The 16,452-nt window shown below is 39.4% G+C and overlaps 1 protein-coding gene across 1 annotated transcript in view; it reads left to right on the plus strand.

Moving 5' to 3' along the window:
- Window positions 1-14,923, plus strand: part of LOC115164563 (leucine-rich repeat transmembrane neuronal protein 4) — a 60,492-nt gene extending 45,569 nt beyond the window's left edge. The window contains exon 3 of the mRNA XM_029717193.1: window positions 12,994-14,923. The gene's annotated coding sequence lies outside the window, so the exon portion shown is untranslated. The remainder of the gene's footprint in view (window positions 1-12,993) is intronic.
- The last annotated feature ends 1,529 nt before the right edge of the window (window positions 14,924-16,452 follow it).

The raw sequence follows: 16,452 nt of genomic DNA on the forward strand, positions 1-16,452 counted from the left end.
GTAAATGTTAACTTGTTCTCAATTAGCCTACCTGGTTAAATAAAGGTGAAATAAAAATTATAAAAATAATAAAAATTACCAAAATTATGATATTTACACTTTGTAGTCAATTTTGACACTAGAATCAATGTTTCTTACTAATATCGATTCAACACAGGCCATTTTCAACCAGAGAAATAGCTTTTTTTGGTTCAGCTGCTCTTTAACCTCTATGGGCTAGGTGGACCATCCCACTCTATTCAACAGCCAGTGGAACAGCGTGGCGCGAAATACAAAAACCTCAAAAATGCAATAATTTAAATTTTTTAAACATACGATTATTTTACACCATTTTAAAGATAAGACTCTTGTTAATCTATCCACATTGTCTGATTTCAAAAAGGCTTTACAGCGAAAGCAAAACATTAGATTATGTTAGGAGAGTACATAGCCCAAAATAATCATACAGCCATTTTCCAAGCAAGCATATATGTCACAGAAACCCAAAACACAGCTAAATGAAGCACTAACCTTTGATGATCTTCATCAGATGACACTCCTACGACATTATGTTATACAATACATGCATGCTTTGTTCAATCAAGTTCATATTTATATAAAAAAACAGCTTTTTACATTGGCGTGTGATGTTCAGAAAATGTATCCCCACCGAAAACTTCCGGTGAATTTACTAAATTACTCATGATAAACGTTGACAAAATATACAACAATTATTTTAATAATTATAGATACAGAACTCCTTTATGCAATCGCTATGTCAGATTTTAAAATAGCTTTTCGGCGAAAGCACATTTTGTAATATTCTGAGTACATAGCTCAGCCATCACGGCTAGCTATTTTGACACCCGCCAACTTCGGGGCACACTAAACTCAGAATTAGTATTACAAAAATTGTATTACCTTTCCTGGTCTTCGTCAGAATGCACTCCCAGGACTGCTACTTCCACAAGAAATGTTGTTTTTGTTCCAAATAATCCATAGTTATGTCCAAATACCTCCGTTTTGTTTGTGCGTTCAGGTCACTATCCAAAGGGTAACGCGCGAGCACATTTCGAGACAAATAAATAAAAAATGTTCCATTACCGTACTTAGAAGCATGTCAAACGCTGTTTAAAATCAATTTTTATGGTATTTTTCTCGTAAAATAGCAATAATATTCCAACCGGACAATAGTGTATTCATTCAAAGAGGAAAAGAAAAAACAGCGTGGGCCCGTGAAGGCGCATATCCAATCTCTTTGTCACCAGGCAGACCACTGAGAAATTGAGCTACTATACTCTGCCCAGAGACAGGAGACGCCTCAATCCGCTTTCTGAAGGCTTTAGAGAGCCAATGGAAGCCTTAGAAAGTGCTACGTAACCCCAGAGATACTGTAGTTTCGATAGAGAATCAAAAGAAGAACTACAAATTGTCAGACAGGCCACTTCCCGCTTGGAATTTTCTCAGGTTTTTGGCTGCCATATGAGTTCTGTTTTACTCACAGACACCATTCAAACAGTTTTAGCAACGTTAGAGTGTTTTCTATCCCAATCTACTAATATATGCATATTCTCGTTTCTGGGCAAGAGTGGTAACCAGTTTAAATCGGGTAAGTTTTTTATCCGGCCGTGAAAATACTGCCCCCTAGCCCAGACAGGTTAATATGTACTGTACAGAATATAGCATTTGGCTTCAAATCTTAATACGTAGGGGAGAGCGAGGTAAATTGTCACATGGGTAAGTTGTCAAACTGTTCATACCTCCAACACTAGAGATGCTATCTCAAAAATCAAATAGCTACTTTGAGTGACTACATGTTCTATGGTCATCTTCCTGTTCATGTGGTCAAGATCACTCTAATCTGAGGTGTTTCTTATTTTTCCCCTTCAAACTTTTATTTTATGAAATAAAACTTTGTTAGGTATGAATGTTCAAAATTATAATTTTTGCATTGAGTAGTGGAGACAATAATGTGTCTTTTGATACTTTAGCTGCAGTCCTATGTTGAGCTAACCTTGAGATTTAGCCAATATTAGCACACATGTCAGTCTGGGGCAAGTTGTCTCAATGACTTTGGGGCAAGTCTTCACATGTGACAACTTGCCCCAGTATACATAGACACATAGAACATACTCAAACAACATTGTGATATTGTGTAATCAGCTCTGATAATAGTATTAAATGTTACTGTAAATGTATTATTATATATATACGTATAGTTTAGAGCAGTAGACATATACCTGGACTACACAAGACAGGCTCTGGCGTGTGTGTGTGTGTGTGTGTGTGTGTGTGTGTGTGTGTGTGTGTGTGTGTAGAGCATGGTGTTTGCAATGCCAGGGTTGTGGGCTCGATTCCCACGGTTCGATTCCCACGGGGGACCAGTATGAGAAAAAAAAAAAGTTTGAAATGTATTCACTGTAAATGTGTACTAATGTATTCACTGTAAATGTGTACTACATGTCTACTGTATGAGACAGTATATACACACACTACTTCATACAGTGGCAACAAGGATAGTAGACAGGGAGGTGGGTGTAATAAGCCTGTAATGAATATGCAATTGCAATGAGGAAATGTGTTTTTGAAGGTAAGAAGAAAGGAAGGAAGGAAAGAAAGATGGTTAGAAATTATAATTGAAAGACAGAGAATGGCAGCACACCACCTGGCATAATGTTAAAGGCAGTGAGGCAGGTGAAGTTGCAGAACAAATCAATCAGGAGTACAGCAAAGGATTTTGACATAAATTACTGTACTCTGACCCAGTATTGTCAAAAGATTACCAGAGAAGAAGTTCAGAGTCAGACAGCCATGCCAACAACAGTGGTTAGCTATACAAAGCCACGGTAGGTTTTTTTCACCAGATTTAGAGATGCAGCTTGTTCAGTATATTACTAGGTCAGCTGACATTTGTTTTGGTCTGTCAACCAAGTGAGGTCAGAAGACTTGCCTACCAGTTTGCTGTCGCACACCAGCTGAAGTTCGCGCCAATGTGGGCAGAAAAAGAAAAGGCCAGCTCGGAGTGGTTTACAGGCTTCATAAAGCGGCACCCAACGCTGTCGCTGAGAAAGCCAGAGGCAACTAGCCTGGCCAGGGCAAGAAGCTTCAACAGAGGAAATGTTTATGCTTTCTTCGACAATGTATCAGAAGTGCTACAGAGATATAAATTTGGATCAGGAGACATATGGAATGTAGATGAAACTGGGGTGACCACTGTACATAAACCTGACAAAGTGGTGGGCAGACGTGGATTCAAACAAGTAGGTTCACTGACCTCTGCTGAAAGGGGAACCCTCGTCACACTGGCCTGTGCTGTCTCAGCCACAGGGAATAGTATACCTCCATAGTTTATATTCCCCCATGTAAACTTCTGCGATCATTTCCTGATCAACGGGCCAGATGGCAGCAAAGGAGGGGCAAATCCGTCTGTGTGGATGAAAGATGTGCACTTTGTTGACTTCCTGAAACATTTCGTCGAGCATACGAAGTGCTCAAAGGAGAAGCTCTGTTTACTCCTTTTGGACAAAACCACGAGTCTCATTTGTCCATTGATGGACTCAATTATGCCAAAGAAAATGTCATAATTATGCTGTCATTCCCACCCCATTGCTCTCATCGGCTTCAACCCTTAGACAGGTCTGTCTATGGGCTGCTATAGAGGCACGTCAACACCGCGTGTGATGCCTGGATGAGGAATAATCCTGGGAAGACAATGTCAATTTATGACATTCCTGGGATTGTGGCAATCGCCTATCCTCTGGCTGCAACCCCCTTGAACATTCAGGCTGGCTTTAGGGTGGCTGGGGTACAACCTTACAACATGGATGTATTTCTGGAAACCGAGTTTGTGCCATCCTACGTTACAGATCGCCCCATTCAGAACCAAACCCTACCAGGCCCCAGCACCAACCCTGCCCTGCCAGGCCTCAGCAACATTCCAGCCCAGCCAGGTCCCAGCACCAACCTGCAAGGCCCCAGCACTATTCCAGCCCTGCCAGGCCCCAGTACCAACCTGCTTGGCCCTAGCACCATTTCAGCCCTGTCAGGCCCCAGCACCAACCTGCCAGGCCCCAGCACCATTCCAGCCCTGCCTAGCACGAGCTCAGACACAGACCTGCCCAGTTCTTATGGTTGCACCAGTTCACCCTTGCCCAGCAATGCCATTGCTGACAGTGGACTACCAACTCCAGAGGATATTTGGCCATATCCAAAAGCTGGCTTGCAAAGGAGAAATGGCGCAAAACAGCAATTCTAACTGACACACCAGTGAAGCAGGCACTAGAAATGGCAACGAATAAGGTACAATCTAGCAAAAGGCTGTTTCCGAAGAAAGGGAAGCAAGGAGGGGGAGGAGTCAAAATCTGGATCTGCAAAGAACAAGAAGGCAGCTAAAAAAGAAAAATCTTACAAGAGTATTCATCAGATGAAGAGGAATGCTTCTGCCTTGTCTGTGTGGAGCCATTTTCAAACAGCCTTCCAAAGGAGACTCGGATGAAGTGTGTGAGATGCAACAAATGGGCCCATGATGCTTGCACCTCAGACCAGGCAATTAATGTGTGCCAGAACTGTGACTCTGAAGATGAGTCTGATTAGTCAGATATGGATGTACGTCGTATAGGCTGTTACAAAACTGTGCATTAGTGCATTAGTGTCTTTAAACACCACGTCTGTTTTGTTAAGACTTTAAACATTTAAGCAAGTTATCTGCAGCATTACATTCCATTCCGATTCTAACAATTTACGTGGATCTATGTGCATGCCAGAGAACATTCGATTTCAAAGTTCAAAGTAAAGTTGTGCCACTTAATTCATGTGTGCTCTGCCATCATTATTGTTTTGATTGAAAGGCATGATTTGCCAGATTCTCTAGGCATGATTGTTTTTATTTTGAGTTCTTTATTGAAGTTGAATTTGGTTTTGAATTTGAAATTAAAATCAATATTCACCATTAATTAGTTGTGTTCTTATTTGTTGATAATCCTATGTGACAACTTACCCGATGTAGTGTGACAATTTACCCGCTGATGGGGAAAATTGTCACAAGTGCACACTCTCTATTTAACGGTCTACAACTCCGTACTGAAATAAGATATGAAGATCTAATGAATGCAAAATATGTGCCCAAGACTTCCTTCTTTCATTTGGTATGACATTTATACCATTGTGATGTATTGTGCCCAGTAAATGTTAGACAGCGTGAAAAGTGTGACAACATACCTCGCTCTCCCCTACTATACAGTATATTGATGACAGACATCAGAAAAGTATACATAATGTAGCAAAGACATCCATCCAGCCATCGTCAGCTTCAACATTGATGTGCTGGAAATGGGATGAGCAGCGTTAGGGAGCGTTCATTCCCACAGAACCCCATTTGGAATGATTTCACTGGGACCCTTTTACACTATCAATGATAGCTGCCATGACTTGCTTAATAAATTATTTATCAGGGTTTTGAGGATTAAGGCTATTTTAATTACCAATTGCTAAAACGGCAGTATATGTATTGAGAGTGTGTGTGTATTTGTGAGTGTGTGCGTGCGTGTGTGCGTGCATATGTTCAGGGGGTCGGTGGTCGGTGTGTGTGCATAATTTGTGCGTTTTTATGTATCTATGCAAGAAGCATGCAACATACATGGATTAAATCAGCATGTTTATCTCTCTTGGCATGTCTGGCTTCAGACATCAGAAAAATTCCCATAATGAACCAGTAAATAGCATCGATGGTCAGCTCCAGATCATCTGAGCATGCATTGCCAACATTGATCAGCTGAAAATGGGATGAGCAGCATTAGGGGAAGATAAATCCCTACGTCTGAAGGATTATGGCTTTTTTGACAACCGTAAAACACTTTAAAAAAAAAATATGTAATTACATGGTGAATTTCAAGTCCAAAAATTGCAATGTAAAAGTTGCTGTACTGATATGTCCCTGCTTCTATTTTTCCTTATTGCAAAGCAGTTTAACTACTGGATAGATGGCAGACAAAAGCAATTATAGTATTTAGTTATGGATATTTATGTATAATAGAATGTTTACTAATAATTTTGAAATAGTGAATTGATAATCCTTACTTGAGATGGGTTGTGTGTATCTTAGACTTGAACATAAACCATGCATTGTTGTCAATATTAGTGATATTAGTAATATTAGTATTAGTGCAGATCATTTGAGTTCTATTCATAGGATGCAGCCCTACTGATTATCATCTTATCAACTATAATCTGAATTGTTAGCAGAACCATGATATTCTGGGATAATTAGTGAAGTTCCAACCTCTGTGGTCATTCTTGCCCTACGCTGAGTCAAGCTTTATCATCTTTCTAATTAGACCACCTTAATTTCATTATACTCTCTATCTATGGAAAGCAAGCAGTGGAGAAAAGGCCCTTGGGTCATTAGTATACCATTAAGTGCCCATGTAATGGCCAGAGATGATAATAGCAGCCTGGCCATGCTCTCTGCAGTGTTCGGGCCACATAGACCACTGAGTGAATTATCCAGCTGATAGGGAGAAGCCCAGCCTGAGGATGTTGTTAATATGCCAACGTGGGCTCATGCTACCCATGGCTGGCTGAGATTGAGGCTGTGCCATGCTGGCACGCTGCAGCTGTCTGTCTCCTAATGGGAAATCATTATTTTACAGCCTGACCCCAATTCAGAGCAGCGCAAAGACGGAATGACTTGAGTGAATGCTTTGATAAGCAATCCAAACCTAATAGCTTGGAAAATGGAATTAATTGCGGTGCGCAGGGACATAAGTGTTTATAGCCTGTTCTCTTTGGTATCCTCAGCACTTGTCTTCTAACATCTGTCATTTCAACTAGGGAAGGGGGAATGAGTGGCAGGTTTTTGTATAAGTCCATAGAAGATGGAGCTACAGAAATATGATTTCCTTCTTATATAATGATCAACTGTTATTACTTTGAATTGTGAAGAAATCCCAGGTCCGAATCCTCACAGGATCCCAGAGTAGGAGTGCTGATCTAGGATCAGTTGAGCCTTTTAGATCATAATGGATAAGATTATATGGACAGGTGGGGACCTGATCCTAGTTCAGTACTCCTACTCCAAGATACTTTGTGGATATGGGCCATGAACTAATAAATCTTCAAACTTTTCTTCTTCCAGATTATCTGCAAAATGTTTGAGTTTTGGTGAACAAATCTTGCTATAGCCTACCTACAATATGCAACTTGTATTTTTTTTAACTAGGCAAGTCAGTTAAGAACAAATTCTTATTTACAATGACAGCCTACCAGGGAACAGTGGTTTAACTGTCTTGTTCAGGGGCAGAACAACATATTTTTCCCTTGTCAGCTCGGGGATTTGATCCAGCAACCTTTCGGTTACTGACTCAACACTCTAACCACTAGGCTACCTGCCGCCCCAGTGCTTGGATTTAGTTATTTGATATGGTTTGTAATGATCACATAGGACAGATCTTGATGATAAGCCCAGTGAATATAGTATTCAGTGTACAAGGGGACTAGAGTAGCCTATTGGCCAGTGTAAGGAGACAAATGTGCAGTACCCCACTCAAATAACTTTGAAATAAAATGTCTTAAATTGATATATAAAAAAGGAGAGGCAGTCTGTGATATTCAAAGCTATTAATAGAGAGAATTTTCGAGAGTGTTCTATTTAGTTTTCCAGAGTGAGTAGGCCTATTTATGTATTTGCAGTGCTCAAATGTGAATAGGAGAAGACCACGTTCTGTTGAGGGAAGATGTCAAGGAGGCCTGGAGCAAACTCCTCTGTCTGCAACATTCAGCCTTTAATGCACAGTGTTGGCTGTTGCCCAGGCTATGCTAGCCCTATGAGTCATGCCTTTAAAAGCCCCCACCATAATAGCCAGCTATTCACAATATTCCCGATTTAAACCTGGATGGACAATCAAACCAGGAAGCCAAAAGCCTTTTATTTGTTAAATATTCGTCCCTCAGACCTGGATTTAATGCTATTTCAGAAAGGGGTGCAGGGAAGGGGATATTCAAACTGAGTACACTAGATGATGTTTTCATAAGACAACATCAAATCACTCACTCTATTACAAAGTCAAATAAAAAAAAGACTGTCTGGTCAGTGTTGTATTGGTTATAGCTCGAATAGATCCTAGAGCAGAGGTCCCAATGTTGTTGTGTTTGAGGACAGGAGTCATGTGGTTTAACTTAAATCCCATTTAGCTAAATGCTGTTTCAAAATGTTCTTTACCATTACTGCATAGAGATTAGAGTGCAGATTATGGTTGTAAACTGAGTTTGACACAGAACACATGTAGGACTTCTGATCAGTTAGGTCAATCACGACAAGTTTAAGCCCTTGTCGCCAAACTGTTAGCAAAGTATGTTCACTAGCCCTCCCTGGTAGTTGCCTCCAAACTGTTACAGTATGAAGTAATGTATCTATTCTCACAAAGGAGCACAAACATTGGTCAGATGCAGGTCTTTCCACACTCTTAAAAAGTTCACAGTCCTGTTGGGAAATCCAAGTTGCTGAGTTGCCAGAATACAATCGTATTAGAAACTAGAAAATAACAGGAGACCATGCCTGTTTCAAAGAGCTGTTTTAAGCTATGGCCCCCGCCTTGTTTAGTGCTGTTGTTAACAGAGAAAAGGGGCAGTTTGCTCAGTACAATAGGGCCATAAGCTAATTCAAAGGTTTTCACATAGACATTTGCCTCTTCCAATTTCACTAATTAGGAAACTTTGTCCTAAAACTAGTCATTCTGCTGACAATTTGTGTGAAGCAATAGATACAGACCCCCGACTGAACACATTATCATTCTGGGTATTCTGAATATTACGTTCCCCAAAGATCAAGCTGGGTTCAGGAACTTGAAGACTGGAAACAAAGTAAACACATGATTTAGGAGGCTTTGAAATGATAAATAAATCTCCTGACACCCACAGCAACATTGTAAAGTATACAGTTGAAGTCGGAGGTTTACATACACCTTAGCCAAATACATTTGAACTCAGTTTTTCACAATTCCTGACATTTAATCAGAGTAAAAATTCCCTGTCTTAGGTCAGTTAGGATCACCACTTTATTTTAAGAATGTGAAATGTCAGAGTAATAGTAGAGAGAATTATTTATTTCATCTTTTATTTCTTTCATCACATTCCCAGTGGGTCAGAAGTTTACATACACTCAGTTAGAATTTGGTGGCATTGCCTTTAAATTGTTTAACTTGGGTCAAACGTTTCGGGTAGCCTTCCACAAGCTTCCCACAATAAGCTGGGTGAATTTTGGCCCATTCCTCCTGACAGAGCTGGTGTAACTGTTTGTAGGCCTGCTTGCTCGCACACGCTTTTTCAGTTCTGCCCACATATCTTCTATGGGATTGAGGTCAGAGCTTTGTGATGGCCACTCCAATACCTTGACTTTGTTGTCCTTAAGCCATTTTGCCACAACTTTGGAAGTATGCTTGGGGTCATTGTCCATTTGGAAAACCCATTTGCGACCAAGCTTTAACTTCCTGACTGATGTCTTGAGATGTTGCTTCAATATATCCACATATTTTTCCTCCTCATGATGCCATTTATTTTGTGAAGTACACCAGTCCCTCCTGCAGCAAAGCACCCCCACAACATCATGCTGCCACCCCCTGCTTCACGGTTGGGATGGTGTTCTTCAGCTTGCAAGCATCCCCCTTTTTCCTTTAAACATAACGATGGTCATTATGGCCAAACAGTTCTATTTTTGTTTCATCAGACCAGAGGACAAAGCATGTTCATCTCTAGGAGACAGAACGCGTCCCCTTCCTGAGTGGTGGTATTTATATTTGCATACTATTGTTTGTACAGATGTACGTGGTACCTTCAGGCGTTTGGAAATTGCTCCCAAGGATGAACCAGACTGTGGAGGTCTAAAAAAAAAAATCTTAGGTCTTGGCTGATTTCTTTTCATTTTCCCATGATGTCAAGCAAAGAGGCACTGAGTTTGAAGGTAGGCCTTGAAATACATCCACAGGTACACCTCCAATTAACTCAAATTATGTAAATTTGCCTATCAGAAGCTTCTAAGGCCATGATATCATTTTCTGGAATTTTTCAAGCTCTTCAAAGGCACAGTCAACTTAGTGTATGTAAACCTCTGACCCACTGGAATTGTGATACATTGAATTATAAGTGAAATAATCTGTCTGTAACAATTGTTGGAAAAATTACTTGTGTCATGCACAAAGTAGATGTCCTAACCGACTTGCCAAAACTATAGTTTGTTAATTATCAAGAAATTTGTGGAGTGGTTGAAAGACGAGTTTTAATGACTCCAACCTAAGTGTATGTAAACTTCCGACTTCAACTGTATGTCCATATCTTAGGCCTTTTATTTCTAGTTGAAGAAGGTGCGGCTTAATCAACATAACCTAATTCTGAGTACAGATATCTCAAGCCTTCACCATCAGTTCAGAGAAAAAATCCCATTGTAATCCAATGAAATATTCAAAATCGAGATGATATTGTATTTATATTCAATACTCAGACATCCAGATTTACAATTGTGTATGATTTTTAAAGAAATGGTTTTGAGAGCTTAGCTGGGGAAGAGATAATCAATGCTACAATAATGTGATTCATTCAGTTGTGGGGCCCTTGTGAGACGGCTCAATTCTACTGGATTACGTCTTTAAAAAGGAAGGTTGACCACCTCCGAAGTAAAAATAAGAAAAAAAGCAGTGTATAATAGTTGCTTCGATTGATTAACATATTTTCTTTAGTTCCTCTTAGTGCTTACAGTGTGTAATCAAATGGCCACCGGACTATTACATTGACCCCTCCCTCCATTTTTTTGGTACACTGCAGCTATTTGCTGTTTATTATCTGTGAATAGTCACTTCACCCCTACCTACATGTACAAATTACCTCTAACCTGTACCCCCGCAGACTCGGTAACGGTACCCCCTGTATATAGCCTCGTTATTGTTATGTTATTGTGTTACTTTTTATTATTTTTTTACTTTAGTTTATTTGGTAAATATTTTCTTAACTCTTCTTGAACTGCACTGTTGGTTAAGGGCTTGTAAGTAAGCATTTCACGGTAAGGTCTACACTTGTATTCGGCGCATGTGACAACTAAAGTTTGATTTGAGTGTGTGTGTGTGCATGCGTGCGTGTGCATGTGTGTATGTACTACTAACAGAATCAGTTAAATATTGTGATATTAGTTTCAATATTTAATGGCACATTAATACCATTTGATCTGTTTTAATGAAGTGATAATGCCCGAGAAGCTAGTGTTTGGAGAATATATTGGCACGGGAGTTGTTAGGCACGAGACAAAGTCGAGGCCCGGCAAACCGTGCCAATATATCCTCCATACACTGGCTTCAAGGGCATTATCACTTTTATACAAAGGGTTACCAACATATTCCAATAATGATTGACATATTTTCATTACATTTTTTATTTAATTCATTCATTAATTCATGCTATTTCATCCTTCGACAAGATATAGCCCTGACACAAATCTAGGGTTGCTACCCAAGCCGGCTGGTCGTTCGTTCTATTGGTTTGGTTGCCAGAGACGCGACCCAGTACAGTCTTAATGTTCTGTATCTATGGACGTGAGCGACCCAGTCGTTCGTTCTAAATGTTCTATTGCCATAATGGCTGGCAACGTTCTTATCCCTTGCTTGCTAGCTAGCCAACTACGGCTAACTGACAGTAACGTCAAACAGTGCAGCCAAAATAACAACAGTAGCTGCATTTTGTTTGTTTAAGCTTTTTCTATTGACATTTATTTGGATACATCCATAACAATGAGCTAATGATGCGCGATTTCACTGGCGTAGAAAATGTGCTCTTTCGTCAGGACACTGTTGTTCAGAGGAGCTAGCCAACAACACAGCTAACACAATCCCTTCAAATTGAAGCTGGAAAGACTGCAAACTAGCTGCAATTCATTTCATTTGACCTTTTTTCAATTGACATTTCTTTGTATATATCTGTAAAAATTATACCAGCTGATTCATGATTTCGACTGACTGAGAAACACTGCATGCCTGTTTTTCTGTCCAGACTAAATGTTAGTCTAAAAGATATGTGAGATAATGTCGAGATGCTTTTTATAGTGAATCAAGTTTATAAATTGCCTGGCTGGGCTGATGAGACAGTGGATTGCGCAGTCAGATGGAACAGAGTAAATAGGCATTTTAACATTATAGATTTAGCCGGTGGTAGTTTGTGGAATAGACACCGGCTGGAGTGCGGTTTTAACCAATCAGCATTCAGGATTAGGCCCACCCGTTGTGTAATTGTACATAGTTCAAAGCACTGTAGCACATAGAGAGAGGCCTTTGAATCAGCAAGCACTTGTAATGTAACAAGAGCCCTCTGCTTAATGGAGTCAAGATTCCATTTAAAAGAGTAAAAGCAAGTATGTATGCACTCTTGCTTAAGGCTTTAATCTTGCGTATAATTGAGTTAAGCTGAGTGGGTACTCTCCTACTATTGATGCAAGTTTTTGGTCCTGCATGCAATGTGGCACATACATATGTCATTTTGGTGTTTAGATTGAGATAATTCAGTTATTACCTTGCACAAATGAGCTCAGTGATCTAAATGTATTTCATGCATTATACCACAACTATTGCATGCAATGATCATATTTATAAAGCCAGATTTTCATTTCAACATCCCTAATTCAATCACTAGAAGATACAACTGACACACACTGCATACTGTTCCTCTCTCACATGTTGGCGCAAAACCATTCCTGTCCCTCAAATACAGACTAACATCCCTCAAAAATCTAGACTAACATTTCAACGAACTATCTACTAACCCTAACCTTAATCCTTACCCTAGCTACAGATGGACTATCCAGACTATCCAAATAAATTGAGACCAGATTTTTGCATGCAATTTATCTGTAAAACTTCAGCCTATTTCACCTTGCACCCTAACGTAAAAAGAAATCCTCTAGTTGAGAGGAAAAATGTTTAAACCGCTCTTTTTTTATCTTACTCTCTCTCTCCGTCCCCCTCTACTTTTCCTTTGTTTTCTCAGGTACCACAGCAGTTGAGTGCCCTGACGTTGAACAGGTATGAGCAGCCCGTAGTGGATTACTGCCAGGCCCAAGGGGCGCTGCACCTCAACATGGGCTTTGAGCCCCCATCCCAGGCACAGGGCTGTCTGAGGCCACCGGGCTGCAGTACAGGTCATACAGCTGGTCTCCCCTCTGCGCCCACCACCTTGCTCATACGCACGGACCCCCATTCCCTCCAACAGTGACTTGTGACCTGTCCAGATGGGGAGACCAGACCAGCGCTCCCCTCTCCATCTAGGCTACTGAGCATGGTGTTGTTACAGTACTGTATACCGCAGCAGATAATGAGGGAAACAGATACAAATCTGCACTGAGGAAGAACATTCTGACTGGAGAATCTGTTATTAATGGAGAGAATACATTTATCCAACGCAGAATATACCTTGACTAATGAAAATTAAAATATTCATTAATGGAAATTGCAGTGTACTGTTACAGTATATTACAAGATAGCTGACCCTTTGATGTCCATTATAACTGAATATAGTCCAGTTACAGTATCACATTCCTTCTGCTTCTAAAATGGTTTCCAGCATCATGGGGAGAAATATAAAAAATGACATGATTCATTACTCTTATTGAACTTATTGACTCTGCTGCTCACAGTTTCGGCACCTTCGCTGTTTTAAGTAAGTAATTAACTACAAAATGCAATAATAGAACTGGGGAAACAGTAGGGTGAGCAATGGAATAGCAGAACAAATTAAAGACTAACAGAGCTGAAAGGTTTTATGCTGCTTTTTCTAATAATGCTGCCAGTCAGAGGCCTTACAGATTTTCCTGTCCCTGTGGCTATTTCATTTCAAGAAGTGAGCCACTCAAATTAAATTACCCACAACGACAAGGGAAAACTTGGTAAGTGATGGGCACACCGTTTTCATGTCAAGTGTACAGATTACATTTCTTTTCCAGAAGTACATTAATGGATATTTTTATTATTTTGGTGATTTTTATGTTAATTTTACTATAATGCAATTATTATTATTATTATTTCCAATATGAAAAGTAAAACGTTGATGAGTAATAGACTAATTGTTTTCATGTGAAGTGTAGCCTACAGCTGACATATCTTGTCAGAAATACATATTTGTTATTGTGTTGATATGGATTTCTTCATCATGATCATCATTGCATTTTCATGATTAATGTAATGACAATTTATTTTATATTTATGTCATGCCAATCGTCAATCTAAATGTAGGATTGTCTCTCACATACCATGTGTAGTTACTGAAAGGGAAGCATTGTAATGTGACCATTAATTGACTGTGACCTCAGATCATGACATTCACCTAGAGATCAGCAGTGAACTCACTCATAGTGGAGATAACTGTTGTAACAGCTTAACCCAGACTATCTAATATTGATGCCTGTCTGCTCTCCCCAGCTGTGATGCATTAGATCTTTGTATCCCTTTTCCCCAATGTCTACTGTGACTGTTACAGTTTTATCAAGGAGCCTCTTTTGGATGTGGTTCATACTCATACTCCACTTCAAGGACACATGTAATAACAAAAATCCAATGAACTTGTTCAATACTATGAATAGGTATCAAATAAAGTGTCTCGGCTGCTTCATGAACAAGGCCATTTGCCCATGAAGAGGAGGAGCCTTATCTGAAGTTCAGATGAACTTGAACATGCCCTGATTTGGGTTCGCAGGCTGGGTATGAGAGTGTGACTGACATTTTGTGAAGTCGGGGACTTGCAATATTAGCTTGCTGTTTGAAGAAGATGTTATCCTGATTTCTGTTAATTAAACCATATAAAATATCAGCTTGAACTGTCGTCACACGATAAAATGGTATTTCAATAGATTTTCCGACCAAATGTTTTTTATGCTCATTGAAGAAAAAATTACTGTGAACATTAAAATTACTTTTACCATTTATTTACTGAGATTTAATTTTTATTTTCATACCATGAAATTATACTGCTTATCATGTCTGAGAGTGTGGTGTTTTGGGATAATCTTGACCACAAGTAATACAGTGCTGAATGATAACTTTGTTGTTTTTTATGTTCTGCATCAAAGCATCACTGATCTGAAAAAGGTATGAATAATTTAAACAAAGTAAAGCCATTATTAACTGATGCAACACCATTTACCTAATTGTCACATCTTTAAAGAGTATCGTTTGCTTTTGTAAATTGTGAGATTTTGCATGGTGAGGAAGGAGACTCCTTTCCACATCATACTCAAACTCAGATAATGAAAAGCAAAGTGTATTGAAGAGGATTTATTGACTTTATAAAGCAATCAAATACACTGATGGAGCTCAATCCGGTGGCATGCTCAGGGTAGCATATATAGAACATTTATTTCCCAATTATTCTTCACCCTCTGAGTTATTCCCATCCCAGGGAAATATTCATTGACAGTGACTGTGGACCTAATTTTTAGAAGTGCAAAGTTTGCTGCAATAGCAGGAAAAGTTGGTTATTTTTCCTACCTGGACTCAAGGGTAGACTTAGTAGCCGTAAATCCATGACACTCCAATTAGTATGATATGTTACGTTTCTTATGGTATGTATCCATTTTTGGATGTCCATCATGCATTTCGAATGATATGTTACAAATTACAATTCGTATGATATGTTATGAATTGCAATTTGTACAATATTTTACTAACTGCAATTCATACAATATGTTACAAATTTGCAAAATGTATGATATGTTATGAAATCCTAATGTTAGCTAGGTGGCTAGACTACGGGCTAGGGTTAAGGATCGGGTTAAGTTTAGGAGCTTGGTTAAAGAGCTAGGGGAAGGGTTAGCTAACATGCTAATTAGGTACATTTCTAAAGTTGTCCATGATGAGATTCGAAGTCGCAATCTTTGGGTTGCTAGACGTTCGCGTTATACGTCTGACCATCTACCCCGAACAACCACCCTACTTTTTTTCTTGCCCTAAGTCACCTTCTGTATTATGTAACCATACCAAATGTAACATAGCATACTAATTTGAGTGTCCCGGATATACATTTACTATGTTACGTCTAGTCTATGAGACCAGGCAGATTTTTCACCCTGCTTTTTTATCTTCTTGGAAGGATAGAGTCTTTTTTACTTCCTCCTAAGAGCTATTAAAAAGTAAGTCAGGCCATACAGCACTTTTTATCATTTGGACTTACGTCCTTTTCTTCTGCTTCTGCTTCGGGAAAATTGTCCAGTGGTGTGAGAGGCATCTCTGAGAAGCCTGACTTCACTCCCTTTTGAAAAAGGGACAAAAAGTTTTTACATTTAAATGGTGCGCTAACCAAGAGTGACCTCCAATACAGGTGATTCAAAGCATAATATTAAGGATGCATTCATAGACACATTTTGTGCAGGCTTGCACGGATGATCAGATTTGTACAATGCCTGTGGAAGTGTTTAACATTTTAGGAACATGTCAACATGAATTTACATAGAATCTG

Source organism: Salmo trutta, chromosome 27 (assembly GCF_901001165.1).
Source record: "Salmo trutta chromosome 27, fSalTru1.1, whole genome shotgun sequence".
NCBI lineage: Eukaryota > Metazoa > Chordata > Actinopteri > Salmoniformes > Salmonidae > Salmo > Salmo trutta.